General features: G+C 42.1%; 1 protein-coding gene across 1 annotated transcript in view; it reads right to left on the reverse strand.

The window, feature by feature from the left end:
- Window positions 1-6121, reverse strand: part of LOC142033821 (kelch-like protein 8) — a 138670-nt gene that overhangs the window by 17977 nt on the left and 114572 nt on the right. The window lies entirely within an intron of this gene.

Here is a 6121-nt window from a genome sequence, read left to right on the forward strand (position 1 = left end):
TAAGTCAAGAGCCAGTCTTACCAACATGATGCACTACTAGAGTTAAAGATGAAAAGATGTAATATTACAGATGTAAAACACAATATTAAGATAATGTATTGCAGTGTGTGATAGAATTGATCACGATCCAGACAGAAGGAGAGAACAGATGTTCCACTTGCAGAAAATACTGGTTTGGGCTGACCTGAATGCTTAGCTATAGGCTTTTACTGTTCTCCGATTTTAAACAGAACAGAAATGAGTTTTAGTAGCACTTCTTGAATCAAGATACTAAACTCTGGAAATCTGAAGGTCACACAGAAGTCATGAACGTCAGTATATTTCAAGTCCAAACCTACTCCTCCTTCCAGCTTGAAATGGAATTGTACATAGGTTTGTCATTGCACAGCCTGAAGGGACAGCAGATGAAAAGGGCAAGAAGTTGAAGTTGTACTTTCACATCTTTAATTATATAGAAGTTCACTAGTTTAAGAACCACTAGCTAGGAGGATTGATCAGCATTTAGGTTAGCGTGCATGATGCTCTGTTAATTATGTACTAAGAATCCACAAACAGAGAGAAGAGCCATTTACAGATTTGCTCCCCAAATCAACAGTAATGCAACAATAACATCCAACTACTTGAGGTTAGTTTAGTACTGGGTGAATGCTGCACACTTGGACACACACAGAGTTATTTCCCTCTCTAGGACGAAACACTGCCACGGCCATTCAAAACCTCAGTAACGTCTGCTCCCTTTTCATCTTGGCAATTAAGTCTTCCAGCCTCGGTACAGTCTAGTATTTCAACTACACTAAGAATGTAAGTGGCCATCACAGAAAGTGACCGACTCTAAGGAAACTAAAGGAAGTGCCTCATTCATAACATCATCTGTTATTCCTTGTAGACAGCTGTTTGACACTTTCAATGAAGGAGTAACTGTCTGAATAAAAAAACAAACCACATATTGTTTATAGCTCACCATTGTTTGCTGAGAGCAGGCCAGCAATTTTCTTGTTCAAGTTAAATATTTAGAAATATTGATTGCATCTGCTGTTCCCAGAGTGCAGCTGTTCCAGACCCCAGAGTTGGTGTTCTGGTCTTCAGGCAAGGGACTGAGGATCCCCTCCTAGCTATTCCTCACTATCAAACTTAGAAAAGCAAGCAGGGATGGGAGGTCAGAGCACAAGCACGTTATCTTATATCTGCTACAGTTCAGATAACAGTAACACCCTGAAGTGAAGCAATTTTGATTCAGACATTCTAGGTAAGTCTGAAACGGAATTAAGTGTAACATTACTCAAGTCAAGTCACATAGAGTATTTATGTTCAGTATAGGCAAAATACCTCAAATATAATTTTGAAGCAAAGAGAAATGAAGACACTAGACAGTGGCAGGACATGAATGAACATCGCTCTGTTTTCCTGTGTCATGAAATGAAACCCCAGGAATGCTGGCCGACGAGCCAACCTAGATGTTGGAGTACATGGCCTGCTCCACCTGTCACGTACCTTGGGAGACAGTGACCTAGAAAGAGGGGATTGTCCTCATTCTTCCACTGACACAAGGGAGGAAGACATTTCAGTGATACAGAACAGAAACAAAACCAAGACCCCCACTATAACCACAACTAGGCAGTGTTCAGGTGAGAAGTATTATGATACCCGTAAATCCAATGCTCTTTATGAGCAGTGGTACTGAAGTAAGTTGGAGAAAAGAAGGCAGAAGTCCAGGAGAAATCAAGACACAGGTGAAGTTTCACCAAGTATCCTGTATGTAATTTTGGTTACCAACTCACAAGATGAACAAAAAATCACATCATGGTCTGTACAGAGAAGGACAGTTAGCCTCACTCACTCAGAAAACAAAAGGGCCTTTTAATTGAAGGAGACAAGAAATTTGCCTTCTGTAAATGCAAAGTTTGTAGCCCTATGAACAGGGAGGTTTTGGAAGTGACTTGAGTACAAACAGACTGCATGCATATAAATATATACGAGTTTGTATGTGTGGCTGTGTAAAACTAACTTGTCTAATACAGAGCCTGATGACACGCTGGTGCTGCTGACCACAAGATTAGATAAGCATATGCAGTGATGAGATCTTCTCCAGTTTAATGTAGCTAACTGTCATGGTTTAAGCCCAGCCAGCAACTAAGCACCACGCAGCCGCTCACTCACTTCCCCCCACCCAGTGGGATGGGGGAGAGAATCGGGAAAAGAAGTAAAACTCATGGGTTGAGATAAGAACGGTTTAATAGAACAGAAAAGAAGAAACTAATAATGATAATGGTAACAGTAATAAAATGACAACAGTAATAATAAAAGGATTGGAATGTACAAATGATGCACAGTGCAATTGCTCAGCACCCGCCAATCGACACCCAGTTAGTCCCCGAGCTGTTCCCCCCTCCAGTTCCTATACGAGATGTGACGTCCCATGGTATGGAATACCCCTTTGGCCAGTTTGGGTCAGCTGCCCTGGCTGTGTCCTGTGCCAACTTCTTGCGCCCCTCCAGCTTTCTCACTGGCTGGGCTTGAGAAGCTGAAAAATCCTTGCCTTCAGACTAAACACTACTTAGCAACAACTGAAAACATCGGTGTGTTACCAACATTCTTTGCATATACTGAACTCAAAACATAGCACCTTACCAGCTACTAAGAAGACAATTAACTCTATCCCAGCTAAAACCAGGACACTAACAGAACAAGGCTAGTTGTTGTCTTGTGTTGTACTAAGAAAACCTGAACATTTGAAAAGAGGGCAGCTGGCAGAGCTGAGGAAGAGACAGAGGGACAGAAGTGGGAAGGGCAGGAGGCAGCTGCAGTGCAAACTGCAGCCCAGCAGCAGCTTTGGCAGGGACTGCACAAGCAGCTGTTCGCTGTTCGGTTTGGTTACAGCTGCATCACCAAGAAGGAACATGGGGGGAAAAAACTGACAAAATAGCGTAGAAAAACGTCAGTGCTCTCCCCTTCTCCATTCACCAACTCTGTCACAGGAGTTATTGCAACCTCAGGCAAAACTGCTCAGATGCCCATGCTAATTAGGTCAAATGGTTGGAAAACATGGGAAAGTTCAAGTTACACACTGTAATACAAGCCTAAGCCTACTGTACTTTTCAGCAGAAAGTTAATTTAACAGGGAAAAAAAAAAAATCAGAAACCACATATCTAACTGGTTTAGCTTGTTTAAAACCACCAGGCTTCCTTTTGTAGAAATTAATAAAAAATTTTCTTAAGACAACATGAATATAAATTTCCAGATCCTTTCAGAATTTCAAAGGTTCTTTGTAGCAAAAACTGACATGTGTTATGGTTCTGTGTTACTTGTCACACAGGTAGTTCAGAAAACAGTGAAATGGGTACAGCTGGCACCATCTTTTATCTTCTTCTGTAACTAAAACCCCATCGGTGCTGTAGACGCACAAACAGTGAATACAGACTGCTCTTTCTTGGAAAAATGTGACAGAAAAGGTGTCTTGTAGAGCATGAAAAGCACAGATAAAATCTGACTTTGGAAAGAATTCTGCCTGGCAATCCCTTAATCCTGTTTTGAGATAGCTTCTTCCCTGCTTCCTTTGATATAATACGTGATTATGCTCAACAAAGTTCTACTGAGGTTTAATCCCAGTTTCCATCGAACAGCAGAAAGGCCAGCTGTCCTCTGGGCTTTATGGGATGACAGGTTGACAATTTTGTTCAGTTTTGCATAATCAAAACCAAACAACCTAATATGCCATGATTTACTTCTGCTTGATTTACTTTTGCTTCAGAACAATCAGCAAAACGTATCAGAAGCCCCAAAACAGTGAAGAAGGACTCTGCTTTATAGATACAGGTGCACTTGAGTGATTTATTTATGCAAGGTAACCTTGGCAATATCCAAAAAGTAGAACACAAAAGAAAAAACACTGCAAATGAGTCCAATTATTGGGACCATAGTGAAGTGTTGGTAGATAGGTAATGAAAATTTTAACTAGTACTTTACATTCCTAATAACACAGAACAGGCCCTTACCAAGGAGAGACACTATTGTCTCCTCTGATGGACCTGATTTAAAATAACAATAGTTTAATGGTCTCCACAGCAGTGTTTAGTCCAGCCCTTCCTGGGAAGTGTTAACAGAGAGCAAAATAATTTCTAAGTCATTTGCCAGCTGCCCTTTATCCTGGACACATAAATCAAGGCATGGCACCCACCAGCACATCCTAGAGCTGTAGCCAAACACCATTTCCCATATACCCACCAGCCCCATCCTCTCAGAGCTCTCTGCCTTAGCTGCCAACCGTCATCATATTCTCTCATCTAGAGTCGAGATTCACTGAGGCTGCAGCCTCATGGTACACTCACAAGTCAAATGGCTCAAACCATAAAGCAATATCATTTTCCTTTTGTCCCAGAGCTGTAAGGCTCCTTCAAAATCTGTTTGAAATCAGGAGGGGGCAGAGGTAATACAAGATAAAAGGCTTCACAACCCAAGAAGCTACAACTATTGATGCAGGAAATTATTATTACAAAATTTGTTTGGTGAAGCCTGCTGAGGAAGAACTAAGACACTGGCTAGCATGGTACTATGCTGCCTTGCATCAAAGCCTTGGTGGACTGGCAGTGAGCTTCAGCTGTAGCCCACATGTGAAGTTGGTGTGTGCAGGATTGCTGCAGCCTGTGTGCCATTTGCCTTCTGTAGGAAATTGAGGGGCCTCGTTTTCCAAGGTGGTGTCTCATAGCGCTTCCCTTCAGTGTTTACTGTAAAAGAAGAGGAAGGAGGTGATTTCCACCAAGAAGGTGTGTAAGGAAATGAGGCAGTAGAAACTGAGAGATGGAGGAGGATAGTCGCAGGGGAATGGCAAAGTCAAAATGCCTGAACAAAGAAAGCACGTACGTCTTCACAAGTGTAATCTGGCAGAGCCCTTGTGCACTGAGAACCTCTTCTGCATCAGTGAGAGGTACTCCGGGACTGTGGGCTCAGTACCTTTGCAGGAGGTGTCACCTGTGCAGGAGGGGTTGGCTCTGTACTGTAGACACAGGAGACCTTTGGGGTTTCTTCATGTTGTCCTGCTCCATGGACAAGAGCAGATTTCTCACTTCTGGTTTGTGAAATTGTTGTTCGTTGTGAGATGGTGGCCACCTTCGGCAGTAAACACGGTCCTATTTCAATGAAAGTATCTCCGTGCATGTCAGTTGCTTTGGTATGAGTGTAAAATAATTTGTGTAGTTGGTGGGGATAGTGTTTAAATAAGGGAATCACTTTTTTATTCAAGGTTTTTACTCCTCTGTTGTCACAGAATCATAAAAGCAAACTGCTCAGAGTCATTAGAGGTGACCCACAGAGCCGTAAATCTTTTTTGCTTTGTTCATAATTTGACATGAAGGCTTGCAAGAGTGTGAGAGTTTCTGCAGTTTTCCTTTTCCTAACAAGCATCAGGAACACTAACTCTCTCCTCACTTTTCCCAGGTGATGTGGTTCACTGGGGATCTTTCGTATTTGTTTTCTTGCTATAAAATGTGTTACAGCTTATTTTTCTTATTGGGGCATGAGAAAAATTTCTCACAGAGAGCCCTTAGTTTGAAATGAGGTTGAAATAAACAGAGTTTTGACCTGATTGATTAAAACCCCTGTCTCTGTTCCCAAGCTTTTTATCCCATTTTTGGAATGACACTTGTGTAATTCTTTGCATTGAGTAGTCGGTCTCCAGCTAGTTTCAAGATTTAAACCACTATTTTTTTGAATAACAAGAGTTTTGCCTGTCTGTTTTCCAACTCCTTTTGGGGTGCCTGCATCATTGCCAAAGAGGGGGATAGCAATTTGGGAGAACTTCGGGTCCCTCCCCATAAATCCTTCCCTTCCAGCCTTTTGAGGACCTCGGTAATACATTGAAATTGCCAGCAGTAGTTGCCATCCGCAGGCAGAGGACTAAATTATGCTTTTGGAAACATTTGCAGGCAGCCTGCTTTCTACTCTAGCAACAGTAGAACAGAGTTCATGCCTCCCCACTTGTAAACTGCTTTAAGTATCTGAACTGCTCAATGTTACGGTTACTGCTGAGATGTGCAGGAGCATGAATTTCATTGTGTAGAGAAGAAATAGGAGATAGGCTTGACCTTGGCATTTGCTTATGTCTTGTGTAGGAGACCTCAGCAGCAA

This window comes from Buteo buteo, chromosome 1 (genome assembly GCF_964188355.1).
Source record: "Buteo buteo chromosome 1, bButBut1.hap1.1, whole genome shotgun sequence".
Classification (NCBI taxonomy): domain Eukaryota; kingdom Metazoa; phylum Chordata; class Aves; order Accipitriformes; family Accipitridae; genus Buteo; species Buteo buteo.